The following is a 26858-nucleotide window of genomic DNA, read 5'->3' on the forward strand; positions in this document are numbered from 1 at the left end:
CCCAAGCAACAGCATACCCAGGCGTTCTTTCATTTCGAGTCTAGGCACCCAGATAATCTCCTTTAGGTAAAACGGGGTGCAGTCCTGCCCAAACAGCCTAGATTCAGAAGTTTCTTCATCGGAGAGCCAGTTGGTTACATATTGCAACTGACTAGCTACATAATAGGCCTCCAAATTCGGCAGCTTAATGCCCCCTCTATCATGGAAGTTCTGTAGCTTCCATAGCGCCACTCTGTTGCGAGTGCCATGCCATAGGAAGTCCCTGCACATGCTGTTCAGTTTGACAAAAAACTTTTTGGGTATCAAGTATGGTATATTACTGATGAAATGTAACAGCCTAGGCAGGACCACCATTTTGAGCATCGCCCCCCGTCCAGCGGCAGCTTCTCCCAAAACTTCATATTTGTTCGAATTTTTTTCACAGCCACCTCGGTGTTATGCAAGTGTTCCCTCTCCACCGTATGATATACATATATTCCGAGGTAGCGGAAGGAATCACTGTACAATAATTTTGCCCACCTAACATAACCCGGCCCCATCCCGTATTCTTCCAGGGCCGCCAGCAACCATGGCCACCTCACTGAATCAAAAGCTTTGACTGCATCTACGGACACCACAGCCATTTCCCCATCGCTCCTGTTTCCCTCTTCAATCACCCGGTGGAGTCGCCTGTGGTTGTGGGTTATATTTCTGTTGGGGACATAACCTGTCTGATCCGGGTGTATCAGTTTGCTGATGACCCTTCGCAGCCTATTGGCCTGGACTGCCGTCAAGATCTTGCTATCCTGGTTCAACATTGACAACGGCCTATAGGAGCCACAGCTATGCCCTGGCTTGTTGGGCTTAGGGAGCGGCACAATTAGCGCTTCTCTGAGCGATTCCGGTAGCCGACCCTTCTCAAAGGACTCATTGAGCATCTCTAGCATAGGGGGGAGTACTTCCACTTCATATATTTTGTAAAACTCACCATGGAATCCGTCTGTGCCCGGGGTCTTGCAGGTGGGCAGCTGCTTCACCACCTCCTCTAATTCCTCTAAGGTAATCGGTGCGTCCAGCTCCTCCCTTTCTTCATCACTAATCTTAGGTAATTCCATGTCTTTTAGTGTTTCTCTAATCTCCTACCGATTGCCCCCTCCTCTGTCCTCATATAATGTTCTATAATAATCCAAGAATGCCTCGTTGACTCCTTCCTGGGTGTCAACCACCTCCCCGTCTTCTCTAGTTATTGTCCTAATCGGGGGCCTGGGGGTTTCGCTCTTGTATAACCACGCCAAAAAGCGGCCAGTTTTATCCCCACCTGCATGTTGCCTCTCGACATACTTCTTGTAGTTAAGGTTGCAGAGCCTTTCCCAAAGCTCTGCGCACCTCTGCTGCAACTCGAGTACAAGTTCCGCGTCCCCTCCCGCCCTGTTGCTTTCGCGCTCCAGTTTCTCTTCCGCTTCCTCTAGTTCCGTTAAGACCCCACCCTGTAGGCCTTTTGACTTAGCAATAGCAGCACCCCGCAATACCACCTTAAAGGCTTCCCAGAGTGTGCACGCTGAATCTACGCTGCCTGTGTTTACCTCAAAGTACTGTGAGATCGCATCCCTGATATCTTCCCTGAAGACTGGGTCTCGGAGCGCCTCCGCCCGGAGGCGCCATGTCGGTATCCGCGCCCTGGGGCGGCAGTGCTGCCAGGTCAGCACCAGAGGCGAGTGGTCTGACAGGACCCTCGCTCTATATTCTATTTGGGTGGTCTCTATCATCACATCTGGCGTGGCAAAAAAGTAATCCAGCCTCGTGTGCAGGTGCTGCGGGGCTGAGTAGTGCGAGTACTGTGTTTCATTAGGGTGTTTCAGTCTCCAAACATCCGCCAGCCCAAAGTCATCTAGTAATGTCTGCAGAACCCTGGCCGCTGGGGTGGGCCTATCAATCTTCCCATCAGATCTGTCAGCCTTTGGGTTGAGCACACAGTTGAAATCCCCTCCCCAGATAACCGCTCCTCCCATACACGCACCCAGATGAGTACATAGGGTTCTAAAATATGTCGCAGTGTTTTGGTTGGGGGCATACGTATTTATAATGCACACCTCTCTATTCTCTACCAAAGCCTTTAATATGACCAACCTCCCCTCCGTGTCCACCACTGCTTGTGTAAGTTGGAGCGGAACGTGCGGTGCCACCCAGACCAGCACTCCCCTAGCGTAGGCAGAGTACGGAGAGCCCACTACAGTACCTCTCCACTTCTTCCCCACCAGTTCCAATTTCTGCTGGGTCAAATGTGTTTCCTGCAACAACGCAATATCAATCTTCTGTCTTTTTAAGTACATCATGACTTTGTTTCTTTTTAAGTAACTGTTAAGTCCCCTGATGTTCCATGTTACGATCTTAAGGTCTCCCATGGCCCATGAGTGTCTTCTTGCCTCCCACGTAGCGACTCCCTTTTGCCCACGTGATACAGATACAGCCCTTCATCTTTGCTTGTAGCTTCTCGTACCAGCTCAAACTCCCCATAACTATGTACACGGCAAATCCCCAACTTCCCTCCCCTGCCCCCACCCGCCCCTTCCCCAACATCACACACCCCAACTGCTGCCCAGCTCCATTCTCGGAACACAGGCACCCCCACATCTAGCCCTGCAAGCACCAAACAATGCACAGAGCTCAGTAGGGTGAAGTCGCCCTAATGGCCACTTAACTAAAACTGTTGTGGGGTAGAGAGAACCGCTCTGTAAGGCTCCCGTTAATTCAACATCAACTATAGTGCTTATAACATATCTAGTGCAATAGTCTGACCTTCTCTACTGAAGGTTGCGCAAGCGACTATATTCAAGTCCCACGTGCCGCGCCATCTTCTTCATGCATCACTTGTCTCGTCCGTGCTCTTTCTCCGTCCAAACTTCTGACTCCTGGGGACATCCTTGCGTGTCGAGCCATCCCATGGCATCTTCCGGGGTCTCAAAAAACAAAGTTTTGTGTTTATGAATGACTTTCAATTTTGCCGGATACTGTAACATATATTTGTGGCCCGCCTCTCTCAATCTCTGCTTTACCGTCCCAAAGTCCATGCGGCTACGCTGCACAGACAGGGTGTAGTCCGGGTAGGCCGTGATGTTTGCCGCTCCTCGTGTGATCGTTCCTCCCTTACGAAAGTGTTCCAATATCCTCTCCCGATCTCGGTAGTTTAGAATTTTGGCTATCACCGGCCTAGGCGGGTTCCCCGGCGGCGGCCTCCTTGTTATAGCTCTATGTGCCCTTTCCACTGCAAATCCTTGGGATAGGGCTCCTCCGGGTATCTCTTGCAGAAGCATGGATTCAATGAATTCCGTGGGATCGTGGCCCTCCAATCCCTCCGGCAGGCCCACGATACGGATGTAGTTCCGTCGGGCTCGTCCTTCCGCCTCCTCCGCTCTGCTCTCCAAGTTGCCCACTCTTTGTATCAGGGCGTGCAATTCAGCCTTATGGGAGGCGCAATCCGCGGTATTCAGGCTAACTTCCTTCTCAAGGGACTCCGTGCGCTCCGCCAGGGCCCTGACATCCTGTCGGAGTAGATTAACGTCCTCCTGCACCTCTCCGACCTTGACGTCCAGTGCCGTTTTCAGTTCAGTGATGGCTAGTTCGAGTTTAGATTCCCAGGCCGCCCTTAGGCCCGCAATCGCAGCTCGGACTTCTTGGTTAGCGCCCGAAGTCGTCATGCCGCTTGCAAGCAGCTTGTCCCTGCTCTTGGTATTGTCTTGACCCGGGGACGTCTTAGCGAAGTCGTCTAAGGTGGGCTGTTTCGCCTTCGGCCTCACCGTTCTATTCGACGTGACCCAGAGGACCTGTATTTTGCACAAGTGACAAATGTGCACTCAGTACGCCCCTTTCGCTAGGTCAACGTGCGGCCTGCTTCTTCCTTTTTTCCGGACATTGGTCGGCCCTTTTGTGTCGTCTTTCGTCTCCTGCGCTCCCTATCTTTTCCGCACCGATCACTGCCGCCGTTCCTCCTGCACCATCCAGAAGTTCACCACGCGTGGCCCAATCATTCACACACCGACACGTGTATTTTCAGCGGTCGTCGCCCCATCATCACGCACTTTTTTTGCCCGGATCATTACAGGATCTCGGGAGCTCCTCCAGATCACCTCCTCCTACATGGCCCCCCTGGTGAGTTAACAATGTGCAAATATGTCATTTAAGAACGCAGGACTGGACAAGTGCAGCAGGTGAATGCAAAGGGGCATGATGCGACACAGATGACAGTTTGTAGTCATAATAAGAATGTCACACTTACCATCCTGAGCAAAGAACATTATCAAACACTAGAATAACCATATACAACATTTTCAGATTGAAGATCATCATTTCTAGATGGGCAGTATTGTACAATCCTGTTGTACTGTTTTGAAATACACAATTATAGGCTTTTAGGGGAAGGGATAGCAGTACCAAGGAGGATTCCTTGCTGCTTTGCATAAAATTGAAGAGAATGTTAGGAATATAAGAATAACCTTGGTGATAAGTTCATTTTTCATCACACTCACCCCAACATTAAAGTGCTTGTAACAATGAAGCATATATACTGATTCGGACAGCCTCACGATTTGTACATGATGTAAGGGATTTCAATCTGGCACACACCCAAGTCACGCCCAGCATGTAGTGCACAAATGAAACCCTTATTTTTTTTTATCTATAAGTTCAATATTCTAAACGATATACCACTCATATCACACCCTTCTCCTGAGACCCCCCCCCCGGTCACACTGAACCAGGAATCAGGCTAATTTGCAAATGTAAACTTTTATTTATGTATAGAATTTAAATTGCAATATATTTTAATGGGTAAACAACAATCAGCAATGGGGTGACAGAACACTGAATAATATCTTTAATACACTAGGAATCAAGTAATGAGTACAAAGACAAATGCAGCACAAAATAATACTTTTGAATTGGTTTAGAACAGATAGCACTATGGTTAGAGGTTCCGCCTGCAACACCCCTGAACCCACCAATAGGCAATGTAAAGAGATGGGAGTAGAGAGCAGGTATTCAGGAATAACATAAATCAAACAGAATATCACTCCCACCTTCACCCTTCAAAAACAAGAGAAAAACGGAATTTACTTTTCACTGTCAGAATGGCTTTGTAATTGTCTCTGGAATTGGTTGAGCAAAACACCAACAGGGTAATTCATAGAATTTCGCAGAAAAGTGTCGCAAGCGGCTGGCGCAGAGTGTCCGCGTGCGATTGTCTGCGCCAGGCACGTGCGCTAAAACCGGTTTCCGCGCACAGCGTATTCATGGATTTTAGGCTCCCAAACCAGCCGTGGCGCAGAGTATCGCAGCGACCCTGCAGCAGCGCCAGTAACGCCCCCAAGAACGCCCTCGCGCAAGGAAAAGCCATCAAAATCGCTAAATCATCGCAAAGGGCTGCGCTAACCCTGGACCAGTTTACAGGGCTGCCAAACAAGGAACGCAAAGCGGGTAACGTGCATATCAGGGGTACGCGTGAAGTTATACACGCGATTAGCCAGGGTGCCAGGGTACGTGTATTTCAGGGGTGCGCGGGAAGTTCAACACGCGATAGTCCAGGGAACGTGTATTACAGGGGTACGCGGGAAGTTCAACACGCGATTGTCCAGGGAACGTGTATTACAGGGGTACGCGGGAAGTTCAACACGCGATTGTCCAGGGAACATGTATTACAGGGGTACGCGGGAAGTCTTACATGCGATTAGCCAGGGCACGTGTAATACAGGGGTACGTGGGAATTATCACACGCGATTTGGCAGGGTACGTGAATTACAGGGTTGCATGGGAATTATCACACGCCATTTTGCTGGGTACGTGTATTACAGGGGTGCGTGGGAATTATCACACGCGATTAGGCTGGGTGGGTCCTCACAGGTGTTCCCTGTACACCCTCCACGGCCCCTGCAGGCAGCCCACAAAACAGGGGACTACCCTGCACACCTGCTCATGTCCCCCTGCACCCCCACCCCCCAGCCACCAGGGGCACCCACCACCAGGCCCCCACCCATGTCTCCTACCACCCCCACCCCCCAGCAGTGCAGGGGCAGCCTCGACCAGGCCCCCACTCATGTCTCCCACCACCCCCACCCCCAGCCACCAGGGGCAGCCTCCACCAGGCCCCCACTCATGCCCGACTCATGTCTCCCACCACCCCCACCCCCCAGCAGTGCAGGGACAGCCTCCACCAGGCCCCCACTCATGTCTCCCAGCGTGCTACGTGTATTCCAGGGGTGCGCGGGAAGTTCCACTCGCGAATAGCCTGGGCGCATGTATTTCAGGGGTGCGCGGGAAGTTCCACACGCGAATAGCCTGGGCGCGTGTATTTCAGGGGTGCGCGGGAAGTTCCACACGCGAATAGCCTGGGCGCGTGTATTTCAGGGGTGCGCGGGAAGTTCCACACGCGAATAGCCTGGGTGCGTGTATTTCAGGGGTGCGCGGGAAGTTCCACACGCGAATAGCCTGGGCGCATGCATTTCAGGGGTGCGCGGGAAGTTTTACATGCGATTTCAGCAGGGTACGTGTATTTCAGGGGTGCGCGGGAATTCTCACACGCGATTTGGCTTGGTACGTGTATTACAGGGGTGCGTGGGAAGTTACACACGCGATTAGGCTGGGTGGGTCCTCACAGGTGTTCCCTGTACACCCTCCATGGCCCCTGCAGGCAGCCCACAAAACAGGGGACTACCCTGCACACCTGCTCATGTCTCCCACCACCCCCACCCCCCAGCAGTGCAGGGGCAGCCCCCACCAGGCCCCCACTCATGTCCCCTATCACCCCCACCCCCCCCAGTCACCAGGGGCACCCTCCACCAGGCCCCCACTCATGTCTCCCACCACCCCCACCCCCCAGCAGTGCAGGGGCAGCCCCCACCAGGCCCCCACCCATGTCCCCTATCACCCCCACCCCCCAGCAGTGCAGGGGCACCCTCCACCAGGCCCCCACCCATGTCCCCTATCACCCCCACCCCCTAGCAGTGCAGGGGCACCCTCCACCAGGCCCCCACTCATGTCTCCCACCACCCCCACCCCCCCAGTCACCAGGGGCACCCTCCACCAGGCCCCCACTCATGTCCCCTATCACTCCCACCCCCCCGCCACCAGGGGCACCCTCCACCAGGCCCCCACCCATGTCCCCTATCACCCCCACCCCCCAGCAGTGCAGGGGCACCCTCCACCAGGCCCCCACACATGTCCCCTATCACCCCCCCCCAGCAGTGCAGGGGCACCCTCCACCAGGCCCCCACTCATGTCTTCCACCACCCACACCCCCCCAGTCACCAGGGGCACCCTCCACCAGGCCCCCACTCATGTCTCCCACCACCCCCACCCCCCAGCAGTGCAGGTCCAGCCTCCACCAGGCACCCACTCATGTCCCCTATCACCCCCACCCCCCGCCACCAGGGGCACCCTCCACCAGGCCCCCACTCATGTCTCCCACCACCCCCACCCCCCCAGGCACCAGGGGCACCCTCCACCAGGCCCCCACCCATGTCTCCCACCACCCCCACCCCCCCCAGTCACCAGGGGCACCCTCCACCAGGCCCCCACCCATGTCTCCCACCACCCCCACCCCCCCAGTCACCAGGGGCACCGTCCACCAGGCCCCCACCCATGTCACCCACCACCCCCACCCCCCAGCAGTGCAGGGGCAGCAGGCAGTCAGGCAGCAGCAGGTGGGAGCGTGCTCGGGCTCTGGGGGGCAGTAGTTCGGCCTTCCGGGCAGGAGCGTGGTATTCCGTGTGCGTACGCGTGGCCAGCTTGGTACGGAGTGATTTGGCACGTGAAAATCCTGCACGTCAGCGTGAAAACTGAGGAAAGGCCCTCAGCGCGTAAGCACGTCTGTGACGTGACCCGCACAGGTGTTTCCCACACAGCACGTGATGACAGAGCACACGTGGAAAGACTGCACGTCAGAGTGTAATCGCGTGTCATTGGTGGAAATGGCCCTACACGCAGAAGTGACAAAGCATGTAATTGGTGGAAATGGCCCTAGCGCGTACACGCCGCGTAAGTGACGCTGGACGTGTGGGCCTGTATAAAAGGTACGTGTAGAACACGTTTTCCTTGTACGTGCTTTTCGTGGAGAGCGAGTGGGTGAATTCTGTACTTCTTGTCGTTTCACACGCGATTTACTTCACAGCGTTTCAAGTTCGTATTCCCTGTTACCTCTGACAGCTTTTTCTCTTTTTTCTCTTTTACTGGTTTACCTGGGCCTGTTCCCTCAAACAGTGTTCCCTTCTACTGTTGTCCTGTCTCCTCAGACAGCGTACAAATCTTCTTTTGGCGGGGGTGTTGCCAACCAAACGTGCTCCTTTTACACGCTCGTTTACCAGGCAGACGGTGAGTCACGCACGTATCTAACATCTGTGCTTGCCCCGTGTGTAGCCTACCCCTTCAGAGGTCATTCTAGGCTGCGTGTGACACGCATACGTTCATTCTTGTGTTACTGGGTGCCACAGCGTAGTGCAGGTTTTTCTTTCTGCACACGTGGTCTAGGAGGGGTTGCGTGCACGTCATCTCCCTTTTTTGGGCCTCCTGTGCGTTGCGTGACCCGTCATCTTTCCCCAGGGGTTACAATCAGCCTTGCTAGAGCACTAGGGTACAATTACCATCTGGTACCCAACCCCTTTGACCCCCAATTGCCCAGGACAATAGTCTACATCCACTCCCATACGCACATTAACATCAGTGCCATGGCTGGGAGGCGAGGATTCCGTAAGGGTGGCAAAGGTGGAAGAGCCACAAGTGGTGGCAGTGGTGGATCCGGTAGGGGACATGGTCGTAACTTGCAGGGTGAGCCTGTCCCCCCATGTGTGGAGGACCAGTCACGGGCACCCATAATCCCCCCCCTCCTGTTGAGGCTGATGTGGCTGACACCATCCGTGCTCAGCCCTTGTTGGACCAGCCCATTGTGGCACCAGACCTGGCTGACTCCATGGCTGACTTCCAGGTCAGCAGGGCTACGACACGTGCGCTGGTGCACGTTGATGCCATCATGCCACGTGGATCTGGGGCAGCAAGGTCATCTGCTGCACCAAGGAGGCAGGGCGGAGAGGCTGCAGGGGCAGCTGCGGCTCCATCCACCCCAGCCCTCACACACCCAGCCAGGACAGTGTCGGTCCTAGTCCATGCTGCTGACATTCCCCCTGACACCATCACACTAGAGCCAATGCCTGCACCAACTCCCATGCTGAGTGTGCAATCCCACACTCCTGATACAGAGTCCACCAGGGCTCCTGCCCCTAGTGTCCAGAGCGGCGCAGGACACTCAGGATCACCACCACCTTCCAAGCGGAAGAGGAAGAGTGCTCGTCCGGCACAGGCTGATGCCCCAGACACGGCTACACAGTCCGGCCCGTCCAGGAAGCCCAGCTTCACGGATGACGAACTGAATGCACTTGTCGAGTATGTGTCCGGACATGACAACGAGATGGTCATTGTTGCAGGATCCAAGACCACACCTGCACAACGCCAGGCACACTGGCAGACCGTTGCGGACATCGTAAGTGCCCTTGGAATCGTGAGGCGCACAGCCAATGATTGCTATAAGCGCTGGAATGACCTAAAGCGCAGGGCAAAGAGTAAGCTGGCCTCAAGTCATGCCGCAACTCTAGTGACTGGAGGTGGGTCTCCAGTAGTAGACATGGAACTCACTCCACATGAGTCAGTCGCTGGGACCTACGTCACGGAGGAACAGATCCAAGGCGTGGGAGATCTGGCTGATTACGAGGCATTGTCCGGTGAGTGCACATGCATGTGTGTGTCATCCATGTGCATGGTGTGTGTGTGAGGGCTTCTGTTTGTGTGCCAGGTGAGAGTGTGTGCGCCTGAGTCGTATGGGTCAGCCATGTGCTTCATGCAATACTTCCTGCGCAGCTGCATTTGGCCATAGCAGTATCCCTTCTGCCAACAGTAGACATCTAGCCCAACTGCACGCCAGTTGCCCTTGAAGTGTCACCTTGCCACAACATTGTTGCTTATTTTTCACTGTTCATTCAGTCAGATTGTTTGCATTCCCCCACTTTTACTAGCCATGTCGCTGTCCACTAGTCACATGTCTGACATGGCAATGGTGAAGTGGAGTGACTTTGTTACCTGGATATCATTTGTACACACATGTCCCTGTGCAATTGGACCATTTCAGACTGGCAGCTCCAGGAGAAAAATCTGACCTGTTAGAATTAGAAAAGCAATTATATGCGGGAACTGGACTGAATGAATAGGTGCTGCCCTCCTCTCCATCTTCACTCAATAGCAATGGTACATGCCATCTGTGTGATGGCATGTGTGTTTCACCTGGCAATCATAGGCCAATGTGTGATGCCACTGCCAGGCAGCATGCAGAAAATGTGTTCATTTTCCATCTTGGTGTCATCAGTGTGTGCCATTTGCCTGCACTTCATACGCAGTGAGGGTGCATGCATGGGAGGGTTTTAGTCATGTGGGACATGTGTCAATCAAGTACTGGTTCTCTTGCTTCTCAGCCTTCATTGTGTGCCATGGTCCTAATGCCTGTTTCCATTTCTTTGTTTTCATGTCTTTGCAGGGGAAGACCCACCTGATACTGCTGGGGTTGTGGAGATGGTGCAGACCCAGGAGGGGTCCGAGGGCCGACCAACCACCAGTGAGGGACGTGGTGTGGTGGTGGGGGAGAACCCACAAGTGCTGCAGGTCGTGCTCTCAAGGGGTGTCTCTGGCTACACCTCCCCCGAGCTGTACTCAGGTGTTGATTCGGATGAGACCTAAGTGCCGTCGCAGGTGAGTGTTCCAGGGAGGGATTCTGTTCTGTCTCACCCACCTGCACCAGGGTCAGAACCCTCCATGGGGATGTCAGTGTTGGCAGCTACGCCTTCGGTGGTTACGGATGCAGGGTCACACTCCGCGACATCTGATCCTGTTCCTGGGCCAGCAGATCAGAGGGGGAATGCAGTCCTGCAGCCTCAGGCAGTGCCGGCACAGCAAGGCGCAGTTCGCCTTGCCCCAGACAGGTGTGGTGCCCGCCGACGTGGTGGCCGTACGCCACCCGGCAATACCGCATGGGAGCAATCCATTTACGGTATGGCAACCCAACAGGCTGCATCATCCGAGATGATGGCTCAGGCCATGGATAGGGTGGCCACTTCCATTGTCACCCCAGAAAGGCTGATGGAGCGACTAGAGCAGGCAACCGACTCCATCTGCCAGTCACACAGGGAGGACATGTTGGGGTCCAACAGGGACAGGCGGGCGGCACTGGCGACTCTGCAGGAGGCCATCTCCATTGAGTCCCAGGGCCACAGGGAAGCCCTGAGGCAGGAGCTCCTTCACCTCAGGGCGACTCTTGTTGAGCTTGAGGCTTCAACACACCAAAGGACAGAACAGCAGCTGGAGCGTCTCACCCGTACGCTCTCAGCTGAGATGCAGGCAACGAGGGCGGAGGTCCGGGCATCCCGTGAGTTGTTGCATGGGGACCTCCGCACACTCATCCTCCAGAACCAGACCTACCACACCTGCATGCTTGCAGCCATGGAGGAGCAGCCTAGGGCCTTGCGTGGGCTGCCTCCCATAGTGCAACCACCTCCGGATGCAGCTGCACAGGGTGATAATAGCGACAGCAGTGATACTCCCACAACAGGGTAGCCGTGTGGGCCATGAGCCCATGGAGGTGTTTTATTTTCCCAGGATCCACGCAGGTGGGTTCTGGTGTGCATCCTGTCCTCGGACCTCCTGGGTGGCCTCCCCAACCCCCCCGGGCCCTTCAATGGCCATTTTTGATTGTTTCTTATTTTTATTTTTATTGTTATTTCTTTTATTCCCTATTTTTTTGGGACGATTTGTTGGCTTCCGTGGTTCCTGTGGGCATACGCTGCATTGTGGCTGGGTACATGCAGGCTTGTAATGTATTTGGTTCAGATGCTTGGGTTTGAGTCACACACACACCCCTCCTGCTTCCCGTTTCCATGGGCTTGCAAAGGGTGTGCCCAAGTGACAGTGAATTACACAGTGACGTTGGACTCCCATGAGCTGTGTGGGCAATACTGTGTATACATTCCTAGTGCATATTGCTGTTGTGTTGTACACTGCATGTTGCATTGATGTGTAACTCATCTTCTGTGTCTACCTCCCAATTTGCAGGTCCCTTCCTCATGTCTACACAAGGACCTCTAGTCTGGAGATGGGGTCCATGTTGGCAGCAGTGCACCTACAACTCTACATGGCGCCAACACTGCACAGTTGGTAGTGGTGGGAGTGCAGGCATTTCCAGGTGGTGAGACTTCTAATATGTAACATTTGTGATGTCATGTTAATGGTACTACGTGCTCAAGTATGTTGTTGGTCCGGCATTGCTGTGAGCATTTCAGGTGTTGCAGGTTTCTAATAGGGACACTGTACATAGTGAGACTAGTGTCATGTTGTGGGGATTACTTTGTTTACCTGCAATTAGCATGACATGGCACGGTGTGTCGTGTGGCGGTGCTGGGGTTGGGTTGGCTGACATGGCACTGTCCTCTTGTTGCATTTTGCAAGTGGGTAATCATTTTAGCTGCTTGAATGTGTAACTTCACAAAACTGCATTGGTGGTGTCTGTGTGGGTAGGGATGCACACATTGTGACACTTCCAGGTGAACAATCTCAGGCTGATATGGTATTCACGGTTCATTCTCCAGACATTCAGGATCAGTGTCAGGTTGAGTCATCATTGATTGTCAGATGGAATGTGCCAGGGCAGTGTGCACTCCACAGGGGTGTGATTTCTATGTGAAGTAATTAGCCACTAGCTGTGTACGGGCTGCCTCCCCCCGTGCCCTTTCCCCTCCCATGCGCAGCGGCTGTGCATGTGGTTGGGGATGTGGGGCCACCACCATGTCCACGGCCAGGCCCCGGCGTGTTGCAACGTTGTGCAGGACACATGCTGCCACTATGATCCTGCACACTACTGGGGGAGCGTATAACAGCTGCCCGCCAGAACGGTCAAGGGAGCGAAAGCGTGACTTTAGCACTCCGAATGTGCGCTCCACTATGCCCCGGGTCGTAATGTGGGCTGTGTTATATCTTACCTCGGGTGGCGTGGTGGGGTTCCGAATTGGCGTCATCATGTGGGGGCTGAGAGGGTAGGCAATGTCCCCTGTGGAGGTTGTGATTTGTATCATTGGTGGGGTTGTGACCTTGCTCAGTATCCAACATGCATGTATGTGCAGTGGCATACATACTCACCAAGCAGCCATGTATCGCCATGCCGCCCAGCTTCTAGGTCCCGGCTTAGGGTGGACATTCGGTAAATGAAGCTGTCGTGGGTGGAGCCGGGATAGTTGGCATATACTGAAGTGATGATTCCCTTGGCATTACATGCTACCTGCACGTTGATGGAATGCCAGTGCTTGCGGTTCCTATAGATGTGCTCAGATGCCCTGGGGGGACGTAGAGCCACATGGGTGCAGTCGATGGCACCTAGCACTTTGGGGAATCGTGCCACACCGTAAAAATCCAGGGCGGCAGCATGCCTTTCTGCAGGTGTTCTGGGCAGGTATATGTGCCTGCGGACTGATGGGCGTGCAGTGATGATGTTCAAGACCTGGTGTAGGCAGCGTGACTGGGTGGCCTGTGACACCCCACCCACTATGGCACTTGTCCGCTGAAATGATCCAGTGGCTAAGAAGTGCAGTACATTGAGGACCTTCTCCAGGGGGCTGAGTGCTTGGGAGCACAGGGTGGGGGATGTGAGGTCATCCTCCCACTCACTCACCAGGTCCAGTATTATGTGTGGTGGAAACCTGTACCTCCCATACACCTGGTCATCAGGCATCCCGAAAAGGCTGATTCTGGGTGTGAATATTCTGGCCCTGACTATCCTCCTCCTCCTCCTTTGGTAGCCCACTGCCACTGCTGCTAGGAACGGTATGTTCATCCTGGCGTCTGAGCTTGTTATTGTTAAAGTGCGCAAATTTATGCTTTGCGCATGTTCTAGGCGAGCGTGTGACCCGCGCACCCCTGGAATCCAGTTCCCAGTCCAATAGCGTGTGGAAATTCACACGCACCACGGGATACAGCGTGTGACCCGCGCACCCCTGGAATCCAGTTCCCAGTCCAATAGCGTGTGGAAATTCACACGCACCACGGGATACAGCGTGTGACCCGCGCACCCGTGGAATCCAGTTCCCAGTCCAATAGCGTGTGGAAATTCACACGCACCACGGGATACAGGTTCGCTGACGTACTTGCGTGTGTAAGTGCCCGCGCACCCATTAAATACACGTACATAGGCCAATCGCGTGTATGCGCACTTTTGTCCAATTACACGCGATGACACTCTGACGTGCAGTATTTCCACGTGTGCCCCGTCATCACGTGCTGAGTGGGGAACACCCGTGCGGGTCACGTCACAGACGCGCTTACGCGCTGAGGGACTCTGGTCCAATAGAATCGCGTATGCGTGCTGACGCGCTTACGCGCTAAGGGCCTTTCCTCGGATTTCATGCTGACGTGCAGGATTTTCACGTGCCAAATCACTCCGTATCAAGCTGGCCACGCGAAAACACACGGAAGACCATGCTCCTGCCCAGAAGGCCGAGTTACTGCCCCCCAGTGCCCCGAGCAGCCTCCCACGTGCCATCTGCTGCTGCCTGCCTGCCTGCTGCCACCGTGCCCTGCCATTTGGTGCCTGCACATCAGCCATCTGCAGGGGTCCAGTTGCTGTGTCCACCCCTGCTGGAACTGAAGACTCCCGACTGGGATTACATCGCTCCACAGCCCAGCCCCAGGACCCAGTTGCCCACCCACACCTGCCTCTGGGGTTGCCATGTCGGGCACTTCCACATCTGGCACCAGTGGCAACCCCAGGCCAGAGGGGCAGAGGGGCACCAGCTTCACTGTCACCGAAGTTGGTGTCCTGGTGGAGCATGTCCTGGGGCAGTATGATGCCCTCTTTGGATCGTCCCGCGCCAGCAAGGAAGGACGGCAGAGGATCTGGGCCGACTGTGTGGTTGCCATCAACGCGGAGGGGGTGGCAACCCGCGACGTCCTGAAGATCAAGAAGCGCTGGGAGGACTTGAGGTCCAAGACCCTTGTGAAGGCCCGGCGCCTCGTGGAGGGGGGCCGGGGCCGCATGAGTTCCATCCAGATGAGGGTCCTGGAACGCGTACGCCCAGCGCTCCACGCCCAGATCCTTGAGAGGGAGGCCCGTCTGGAGTTGAGCGGTAAGTGTCCAAGCATTACTGTGTGAGACAGGGCATGTTGCGGTGTGCTGGTTCTATGATACTTGCCTGTATGTGTGCCATAGGCCATGTATGCATGTATGTGTGCAGGGACATCATGGTAATGCATGTGCGACCAGTGATGTGTGACCCACATGGTTGTTGCATGTGTTCAAATGCCGCATGGGGAGCCCTATGCAGATTTTGAACATGAGAGCATGCCAGTCTCTGTACCTGGACATGGGTGGGGGTGAGGGATGGGTGCTGATGCCAGGTACATATATGGTAGCCATGTCTGTGTGCCTGACCTGCGTGTCTGTGACTTGTGCATGCCATGGATGCATGACACATGTGTGTGACAATGCACAGATTCAGTGAAGCAGACAAATTACCCTTGTATCCGCTGTGTTTGGTGTGTTTGGGGCCAGATGGATGTGACTGAGGTGAAGTGTGTGCATGTGATAGGCATGAGCCATGATGCATGTGAGTTACATATCATTGAATGTTTCAAGAGTCCATTGGACATGCATGGAAATGTCCATGGCATGCACCATGCCTGTTACTGTGTGTGTTTTGCCTGGACTGACCCATGTGTTGTGGAGGGACATGATGGAAGTGTACTTTGACAGTGGTGCTCATCTGCTATTGCTTCCTGTCTAGGGGACCATTGTACAGTGCCCTGATGCTTGTGTTCTTTGTCTCCCTCTACGCAGCGGCTAGTGAAGAAGAGGGCGGAGACGGCGCTGTGGAGCAAGGCGGCGGGGATGCCCCCACGGCTGCAGCGGAAGGGGTGGGTGAGCCCCCACAGGGGCCTGCTACGGTGGGAGACGGTGAGGAGCCATCCGGGTTGGTGGTTTGCACAGAGGAGGAGGAGGCCGCCACTGGGGCACACATGGGGCCTGGTGGGGGCATCCCTGCTGGTGCAAGTGGTGCAGTCCAGGGCCAGGGGCAGGAGGCAGCACAGGTCACCGTGGAGGGGCCTGTGCATGTCGCTGTCCCTGACCCTGTGAGTGCACCACCATGCACCAGCAGGGATGCCCCGTCCCAGGCCCGTCCGCAGGTAGAGGGGATGTCCATGTCACCTGACTCCCCTCCACCTGCGGACGTGGGAACCCCTGGCCGTGCGGAGAAGGTCCTGATTGGGGTCGCGATGCGCACGGCTGTGATTCGTGATGCCGTGCGTGCTTCCCGGGAGGAGCACGCACGTCATCACGAAGTGCACCGTGCCGACGTGGCCCAATTGGGATCGGCCATGTTCGGGGGTTTCCTGCATGTGTTGGCCAATGTGGCGGCCCTCTCCTCCTCTGTGCAGGCTATCCACCAGTCATTCTCCTTGCCGTCTTCCAGCCCAGATGCCACCAGGGCCCCCTGTGGACCTGCCCCGACCAATGCAGCCAGCTCGGTGGGGATCCCATCCCTGCCACAGTTGGGAGTCAGAGGTCCAGCAGGGGTGGACAACACAGCAACTGGACCCCAGCAGATGGAAGATGTGACAGCATCATCAGGCAGGGCACGTGCACGACGGCGTCGGTGGTTTCCATCAGCCTGGATGCCGTCGTGCTGGCAGAGGCAGTGGCGTCGGAGGCAGCAGCGGGCTCGACGTGGGAGGCATCATGGCTCGGGGCCATCAAGATCAGAGGGGCAGGCATCGGCCGGAGGGCAGGGCAACCCTGGGATGGTGGTGTCTTCCGTGTGGGAGCAGTTGGTCCAGCGGATAGGTGCGGAGCGGCAGCGGGCGGAAGAGGAGCGGCTCGCCATGGTCAGGGCGGAGTTCTCCATGCGTCGGGCGTTGAGGCGGGCTGAGTGCCTCGAGGAAGCTCGCAGGGAGTTTGAGCTGAACATGGGGTTATCCCTGCGAGACCTCGGGGCCAGGACAGGGTCCCGCCTCCAGGACATCGACATGGAGTTCGATGATGCCCTGGCCAGCAACATCAACAAGTGAGCCGCAGGACTTGCCCGCTGCCTTTGTATATAGTTATATAGTTAGTTAGTGTTAGGTTTCCTTTATTTGTTTTTATTATTTTGGACCGCTCGGACAATGGCCACTTTTTTGTATATATTTTTTTCATTAGGTAGTAGTAGGTTTCCTTTATGGTGTTGGGCTCATGGACCCTGGTACATTCCTGTATTTAGTTTGTTTTTTGAAGGAACATTTTCTTGTTTTCATTATTGTGTTCACCATGTGGAAATGGTTTTTCATTATTTTGCTTCTACTTGATATTGCTTTGGTCAACATTTGTTTTTGTATTCCTTTTTCGTTTTTTGATTTTTACTTTTGTTCTCCAACATGGACCATTTATTTTATTATCCACATAGTTGTATGTTTGATTTGTTTACTTATTTTTAATCTTTAATACATTTTTTATTTTTACTTCCACTTGTCTTATTTTGTCTTTGGTTTCATACATGTCATGATATGGGTTTTGACATTCACTTGCAGCCATTGTGTATGTGTGTGTGACGGACATGTGTTCATTTACATACTTGCCATTGGGGTTGTGTCATGTAATTGCATTCACTATGTGGGTGGATGCAATCCTTGCCTGGGTGTTTGTGCTGGGTATGCTGCCCATTACTGCCATGATTGTGTATCGTCAGGATCTGGGGGCAGGGGGACATGGGTGGGGGCCTGGTGGAGGCTGCCCCTGCACTGCTGGGGGGTGGGGGTGGTGGGAGACATGGGTGGGGGCCTGGTGGAGGGTGCCCCTGCACTGCTGGGGGGTGGGGGTGATAGGGGACATGGGTGGGGGCCTGGTGGAGGGGGCCCCTGGTGACTGGGGGGGTGGGGGTGATAGGGGACATGAGTGGGGGCCTGGTGGAGGGTGCCCCTGCACTGCTGGGGGGTGGGGGTGGTGGGAGACATGAGTGGGGGCCTGGTGGAGGGTGCCCCTGGTGGCGGGGGGGTGGGGGTGATAGGGGACATGAGTGGGTGCCTGGTGGAGGCTGCCCCTGCACTGCTGGGGGGTGGGGGTGGTGGGAGACATGAGTGGGGGCCTGGTGGAGGGTGCCCATGATGGCGGGGGGGTGGGGGTGATAGGGGACATGAGTGGGTGCCTGGTGGAGGCTGCCCCTGCACTGCTTGGGGGTGGGGGTGGTGGGAGACATGGGTGGGGGCCTGGTGGAGGCTGCCCCTGCACTGCTGGGGGGTGGGGGTGGTGGGAGACATGAGTGGGGGCCTGGTGGAGGCTGCGCCTGGTGACTGGGGGGGTGGGGGTGGTGGGAGACATGAGTGGGGGCCTGTTGGAGGGTGCCCCTGGTGGCGGGGGGGTGGGGGTGATAGGGGACATGAGTGGGTGCCTGGTGGAGGCTGCCCCTGCACTGCTGGGGGGTGGGGGTGGTGGGAGACATGAGTGGGGGCCTGGTGGAGGGTGCCCCTGGTGGCTGGGGGGTGGGGGTGGTGGGAGACATGAGTGGGGGCCTGGTGGAGGGTGCCCCTGCACTGCTGGGGGGTGGGGGTGATAGGGGACATGGGTGGGGGCCTGGTGGAGGGTGCCCCTGGTGACTGGGGGGGTGGGGGTGATAGGGGACATGAGTGGGGGCCTGGTGGAGGGTGCCCCTGCAATGCTGGGGGGTGGGGGTGGTGGGAGACATGAGTGGGGGCCTGGTGGAGGGTGCCCCTGGTGGCGGGGGGGTGGGGGTGATAGGGGACATGGGTGGGGGCCTGGTGGAGGGTGCCCCTGCACTGCTGGGGGGTGGGGGTGATAGGGGACATGGGTGGGGGCCTGGTGGAGGGTGCCCCTGGTGGCGGGGGGTGGGGGTGATAGGGGACATGGGTGGGGGCCTGGTGGAGGGTGCCCCTGCACTGCTGGGGGGTGGGGGTGATAGGGGACATGGGTGGGGGCCTGGTGGAGGGTGCCCCTGGTGGCGGGGGGGTGGGGGTGATAGGGGACATGGGTGGGGGCCTGGTGGAGGGTGCCCCTGCACTGCTGGGGGCAGGGGGTGATAGGGGACATGGGTGGGGGCCTGGTGGAGGGTGCCCCTGGTGGCTGGGGGGTGGGGGTGGTGGGAGACATGAGTGGGGGCCTGGTGGAGGGTGCCCCTGCACTGCTGGGGGGTGGGGGTGATAGGGGACATGGGTGGGGGCCTGGTGGAGGGTGCCCCTGGTGACTGGGGGGGGGAATAGGGGACATGAGTGGGGGCCTGGTGGAGGGTGCCCCTGCACTGCTGGGGGGTGGGGGTGGTGGGAGACATGAGTGGGGGCCTGGTGGAAGGTGCCCCTGGTGGCGGGGGGGTGGGGTGATAGGGGACATGAGTGGGTGCCTGGTGGAGGCTGCCCCTGCACTGCTGGGGGGTGGGGGTGGTGGGAGACATGGGTGGGGGCCTGGTGGAGGCTGCCCCTGCACTGCTGGGGGGTGGGGGTGGTGGGAGACATGAGTGGGGGCCTGGTGGAGGGTGCCCCTGGTGGCGGGGGGGTGGGGGTGGTAGGGGACATGAGTGGGTTCCTGGTGGAGGCTGCCCCTGCACTGCTGGGGGGTGGGGGTGGTGGGAGACATGGGTGGGGGCCTGGTGGAGGCTGCCCCTGCACTGCTGGGGGGTGGGGGTGGTGGGAGACATGAGTGGGGGCCTGGTGGAGGCTGCCCCTGGTGACTGGGGGGGTGGGGGTGGTGGGAGACATGAGTGGGGGCCTGGTGGAGGGTGCCCCTGGATGGTGGGGGATGGGGGTGGTGGGAGACATGAGCAGGTGTGCAGGGTAGTCCCCTGTTTTGTGGGCTGCCTGCAGGGGCCGCGGAGGCTGTACAGGGAACACTTGTGAGGACCCACCCAGCCTAATCGCGTGTGTAACTTCCCACGCACCCCTGTAATACACGTACCAAGCCAAATCGTGTGTGATAATTCCCGCGCACCCCTGAAATACACGCGCCCAGGCTATTCGCGTGTGGAAATTCCCGCGCACCCCTGAAATACACGCGCCCAGGCTATTCGCGTGTGGAACTTCCCGCGCACCCCTGAAATACACGCGCCCAGGCTATTCGCGTGTGGAACTTCCCGCGCACCCCTGAAATACACGCGCCCAGGCTATTCGCGTGTGGAACTTCCCGCACACCCCTGAAATACATGTACCCTGCTGTAATCGCGTGTGGGACTTCCCGCGCACCCCTGAAATACACGTACCCTGATGGAATCGCGTGTGGAACTTCCCGAGCACCCCTGAAATACACCTACCCTGATGGAATCGCGTGTGGAACTTCCCGCGCACCCCTGAAATACACGCGCCCAGTATATTCGCGTGTGGAACTTCCCGCGCACCCCTGGAATACACGTACCCTGGATAATCGCGTGAAAAACTTCACGCGAACCCCTGAAATACACGTAGCCCGCTCCCCCAGGCCCGATCGCGTGAAAAACTTCACGCGAAGCCCTGTAATACACGTAGCCCGCTCCCCCAGGCCCGATCGCGTGAGAAACTTCACGCGAACCCCTGTAATACACATAGCCCGCTCCCCCAGGCCCGATCGCGTGAAAAACTTCACGCGAACCCCTGTAATACACGTAGCCCGCTCCCCCAGGCCCGATCGCGTGAAAAACTTCACGCAAACCCCTGTAATACACGTAGCCCGCTCCCCCAGGCCCGATCGCGTGAAAAACTTCACGCGAACCCCTGAAATACACGTAGCCCGCTCCCCCAGGCCCGATCGCGTGAATAACTTCACGCGAACCCCTGAAATACACGTAGCCCGCTCCCCCAGGCCCGATCGCGTGAAGTTGTACCCTGCTGAAATCGCGTGTGAGACTTCCCGCGCACCCCGGTATACACGCACACGTATTTTTTGTCAGCGGGTGTCCGTGTTTGTGGGTACCCCTTTGCACGTCATTTGTCCTGGAGGGCCACAGTATAGGACATTCATCATGGCAGTATATAGGTGCTATTTGTTGGCGCACCTTTTGGCGCACATTTCTTACAGCCGCAGAGACGCTACCGTCTGCTTTCTTGTGGCGGTCGTGTTTGTGCCTGTGCGCTGGTTTGAGCGTGCGCTTTTTTGCCCTATTCTATTCCATGAATACGTGTTGTAGGCGAGTGTGTGGGCGTTCCGCGCACTTGTGCCCTGTACTTCCCCCGTGACGCCCACGTTTTTGCAAGTTGTTCCCCATTCCGAGTGTTAAGCCCGTGTTCCGCCTACTTTTGTTGCGTGCGCCGCGCTATGTGCGAATTTCGCTGTGGCCTGTGCGATTTTCGCTGTGACCTGGCGCACGCTGTTAGATGGCCTGTGCGCCAACGTGCGCGGCGCACTTTTTTATCGCACATCCGCTGGTTTTCTCGTGCACGGCCTTCCATGAATCGACATGCGCTGCTTTTCGTGCGATTTTCGCACTTGCACTGCGATTTTCGCTATTCCACTGCGATTCGCACGTTTTTGCCCACTTGCGCCGCGCTAATTATTCCATGAATCGGCCTGTTAATGTGGTCAAAATACTTAAATTATTATACATTCCTATGGGAGCCACCTTGAATAGGTGCAAACAATCACAAGCAATGATTTAGTCAGAAGTCCAAGTGGGAAATAAATTAAAGCTACTTTAGGTGTGTAAAATTTCTCAGAATGTCAAATCGCGTCAAACTTTTCCTTATGCGATATTCGCTATAACGGGCCAATTGCACTGTTCCGCACAGAGGGTTCTATGGATAGCTAAGGATGCTAGGTAAAAGTAGCAGTTAACATTTCGCTTCTATCATACAAACTGAGGGAGTTTTCAAGGTTTTAGTAAAAGTTGTTTTTGCAAAATAGGCGCGAGAATGGAAAACAGAAATTCGAGTTTAGAAATGACAGATAGGTTTTCTTATGCTATATTAAGTACTACAAAAAAGAGAATGCCACACAGGAATCAGTCATTCACGGCCGCTCATAACAATTCATGTGTGATACTCTAGTTTCCGTTTGGTTTGGGAATTACTTTTCTTAATCAAATCAATAAGAAGTTAGGGTTTAGGAACACAGATGAGAGAAAGGTCAGCACAAGGATAGTTCTAGCAATACTATGGTTCTGAATTAAAGATGGGATGGGTTTGAGATTGGGATCATACAATGCAGATATATCATGGGTCACTGTTCTTCCTATTAATATTTACAGAATAAGTTATTAAATTGGACCATCAGTTCTGGTCATGGATTGGGTCTGCCAAGAAAGGACAGCACATCAAGCGCGGGACTGGATCAGCTAGGACGGTCACCGGATTTGCACCGGATCTGCCCTTCGTGTTTCTTAGTATTTCAAATCAGCAGGATAGCGAATTCCTCAGGCAAGCCTTGTGTTAGCAAGCCAGAGAGTTTCAGGATACTAGCTCAGGAGGCTTTCCCACACCACAGTGCTTCACTGGGTTGTGAGAATAAGTTTGAGGATTTATGCCTTGCTGAAAGTCAATAGTTCTCTACTGCTTGGCAAGAGTCTTGGCATCTGAATCTTGAAGGATGTGAAAGCTGGATGTAGAATGCTGGATCAGAGTGCTTCGCCGGAATCAGGAAAGTGAGTGAATCAGTGAGTCCCTTTGTGTTGTCAGCTGTCTCTATTTATCCTTTCAAATGACATCACAAAATGGGTGTACGGGCCGGCTTAGATAAGCTTGCCCCTGTGAACTGGGATTGGATCAGGACCTCATCTCTGCCTCAAGGCGATCAAGGTCGTATGATGTCACATTTATGGTTTAGCTTTACAGTCCTTAGAAACCTCCCCTCAGCCACTAGTGTCAAAATCGGATTTTATCCTAAATACATATTTCTACATTAGTCACCTCTATAGAAATCACACACAAAGATTCCATATTTTATGTAGCATCTGTTCATCAAAATCCCGCAGTTCTGGGATCTTGTTTCACCTTTCTACAGAATGTTGTCCTTTTCGCCATGAACACATTTTCAAAATGTTCTTCAAATTGTCACACATGTGTGCGTTTAACATGGGGATGTGTGTGTACATTTTCAAAATTCTAGTATTAATACAGTTCCATAAAACCACATATATTGCCATTCCTGTCCAGAATGTGTTACACAGTTCTGCTGCCTCTTAAAATGTACAGGCAAAAATTAGACTAACAGATCTGTCCTTTGTGTATTTTTCACCACTTTGAATCACAAGTTATGAGTCTCTAAAAATTGTTCATTGCTCATTCTTAACAGCAAATGGTCCGCCCCTTTGTCTCTCCCTAGAGTCCAGGAGTAGACCCCTCCTTTTGGGAATTCCTTCCAGGAGCAGTTTATGACCCTTTCACACCTCTATTTCCTGGGCTGGAGGATCTGCCATTGTTCATTCTCTTTCTGTAGACAAGAGTCTGGCATAACCCACAATTATCATCTATCAGTGAGTTTCTGCTGAGGGGATTTCCCTCCCCTTGGGAGAAAACTGTTGTTCCACTTCGTGCAGCTCAGCCAGGCTAATTTATTATCAATTTCTTGAAGTCCAGCAGAAACCAAACTTGTTGCATGAAACATACATACATTACATTCTTAGCTTTAAATCTGTGGGATCAAAAACACAACTGAGATCTGTATTCCTTTTAGCAACAATCCTTTTATGTTTGCTAACCCGGCAGACTTTTAGTTTAGATACTTTGAAGTTTCATTAGGAGCTCATCTGACAGCTGTCATTCACAGGTAGCCCAGTGAACTGTGTTTGTGCCCTCCCCGACTAACACGTGCAAAAGAACAAAACAGACACACCCCAGATATGGAATAAGGCACAGAGAGCAGGCTGCGAGAGTTCAAGGCAAGGTTTATCTAATGAATGGCATTCAAAAGATCTCTGAGAGCGCTCTGACACAAGTTATCATTACATCACATTTTATAAAGTAAATGACACAACTAACATAGGATACTACATTGATCCTGGATTAGCTAGTCCCCACGAGGTCTCAGGTGTGGGTGGCATCTCTTCCTCCGGGTTGGTTGCTTGGTTGGCGGGAGGATTGATGTCAGTCCTTTGTGCTCCTAATGGGTGAAGTTCAGGTCGCTGGGAGGCAGAGTGGTCACTATCTAAATAACAATTGTTCAAAGTTTTTCAGTAGTTCATCACGTCTCTATAAAAGTGACACACATATCTATACTATCAATAACATTGGATTATACAGGTCTTAGGTTAAGGGTCTTGACCACTGTAATGCACAGGTTGAAGTTAAGGTCTGCACTCATAAGAATCTCTGGTATGTGGCATTTGTTAGTGGTAGACAACGATATACTGCTGCAGGGATCTAATGTTAGTTGGGGATCTGCTGGGTGGGCATCATGGCATGGTCAGTGTTCTGGCACATGAAAGGAATATCTTGCAGGGACACAGGGTCACGCTAGCAGTAAGTTTCCACTGGCGAGGGTCTGGGGGCAAGGACACGTTTGTGGAGATGGACGAGCTATGTGCTTAGCTCATGCTGGTTCACATGCAGGACAGTGATCTCAGAGGAAGAGTGATGTGTCACATTTATTATGTGTTGCACGCACCTCCGGCTTCAGCGTGAGAATGGAACTGTGGAGTTTTCTAGTCAGAGTAAGAACGAGGGTGGGGGCCCTGTGCCCTGCGCACCTGGCCGTGCTGCTGCAAGAAAAGGGAAGAGAAGCGTTTTTGTACTATTGCAGTGAGGCCTAGTCACCAAGATGGAGTTGAAAGGAGGTACAAAAAATGGATGCCCCGTGTCCTGCTCAGTGGTCCCATCTACGTGAAAGTCAACCAAAGTTAGCATTGCATAAGGGCAAGGGCGTACCCACTACTGGAGGCACTTGGTCCGAGTTTTGTACTGAGAAGTAGAGGACGCGAGGGGCCCGATGGCCCCTTGCTCCCACACATTCCCCCCTTTTGTTACATCTAAAGTAACAAATTATGACACTTTATTCTTTTCATTCTCCCTTCGGTAGTACTCAGCTTCAGTGACTGCTTCTTCCCAGGCTGGGGTACCCTTTATTGGCATCCATGCCCTGCATACACATCTCAAGCTATTCCCTCTTCTTGCATATTCATCTGGAGTGCATGTTAAGTATATCCCACCATCCCCGTCCAAATCTACCCATACCTCGTTATACCATTGCAATTCTGTTGGTTCCTTGATTGTGGTGTGGTATAAATTATCGACCCTGTCCCCATATTGCCTGTATATGGCAGTCATCCTGTACTTTGGAGGGTTATGTTCTCCTGTTTGTATTTGTGCATCTATCATAGTTGCTACCGTTGTTGGTCGGCCCATTGTTACCATCATCATAGTCGAGGTAGGCATACTTTTTGCACAACACCGGAGTCCCAGTTGGCACACGCAGAAGAATAGCAACACAAAGACGATAATGGGGACCAGTATATTCATCATCACATTTACCCATGATGGTATCCAGCTGAACAAGTTGTCAAACCATGTACTTTCTTCTGCTCCGCCCTCTGTTCTCATCTTCTCTCCTAGATTGTGGACTGCTGTTATCAAATGTGAGAGTGTCCCGTTATCTGCATCTTCGGATGGCACCAATGTGCAACAGGCCCCCCCCCCCCGATTTTTCGCCACCCTCCATCGCCGTGAGGAGATCTAGAACATATCTGTTTTGCATTGTCATTAGGCGCAGGGCACGGAGCTCTATTTTATAACGTTGAATCCTTCTTCTGTGTCGTTGGCCAGTTGGATGAACTCCCAGCGCACTATTTGTAACCATTTGGCATTTGCTCATGCTTGGAGCCCTGGTGCTAGGAGTGATGCGAAAAATGTCTCTGCCGATGAGAACTGTTTGTATTTTTGCGGGATCTCAGCAAGGAGTTTTGACGATTCAGGCGAAATATAGTTGGATGATCTTTTGCTTCGTGACAACTTTGTTTTCAACTCGTATTCTGACAACAGTTCATAAGCTGGAAGTTCTGTGTTTTCTTGTTGTGGCACTGCCGATGGACCAGCCGATTGCCCTGCTGCCAACTTGCCAGCCGAATCCCCTGCTGCCGATCTGCCAGCCGAATCTCCTGCTGCTCCTTGGATATGGCTTTCTGGTATTACTATCAGGGCTGTATGGAGAGTGGCTAAGGCGCAAGTACCTTTCCAGGATGCGGGTAGGTGCAGGTAGGCCTGTTTGCCACAATCCCAGTACATATCCATAAGGGCTGTGGTGCCTTTTTTCATGTCTGGTGTTATTACTGTCTTGTTGCATTTTCTTGCTTCCCCCATGTTCACTTTTCCTTCTCCATGGAAGCACAGTTCGTGCGGTATTTCTTTTTCTGTTTTTATGGGCTTTTCCAGCGCTGTAATCCATGTTAGCTTATCAACATGCTGTGACCAGATAGGGTTGCACACTCCTTTTATCCACTGGAATGCGTCTTCAGCCAACCCCCGGAGTGCTTCTGCTCTGCATTCAATAGTTTCATCATGCCATTTGTTCTCTGCATACCTTGTCCTTTATGACAAGAAATGGCTCTCTGAGGCAAATTACTCCTTGACGCCGGCTCGTGCAGGTGCTCTCACTCTCCATTCTTTCTAGGCTGACGGTGTGTGCCTGGAAGGTGCTTTTTATCCTACACAGAACTAAGTGAATTAAACATTGAGCCTCCGACAAAGGCACTTCCTGGGGTATCAACATTTTGGGCGTCCCTGATGCATGAGGTATGAGTGAACAGACATAGCAGCTTTCATTTGTTGCTTGCTTTGCCGTAGCACTCATGTCCGAGTACCATTTGTTAGATTGATCAGGGTGGCGGGGTTCTTCTATTTCATCTAACCCTAGGTTATGATGAATGTCATATCTTTTCCCT

This window comes from Ambystoma mexicanum, chromosome 6q, assembly GCF_040938575.1.
Source record: "Ambystoma mexicanum isolate Mex_15411 chromosome 6q, UKY_AmexF1_1, whole genome shotgun sequence".
In the NCBI taxonomy this organism is placed as follows: domain Eukaryota; kingdom Metazoa; phylum Chordata; class Amphibia; order Caudata; family Ambystomatidae; genus Ambystoma; species Ambystoma mexicanum.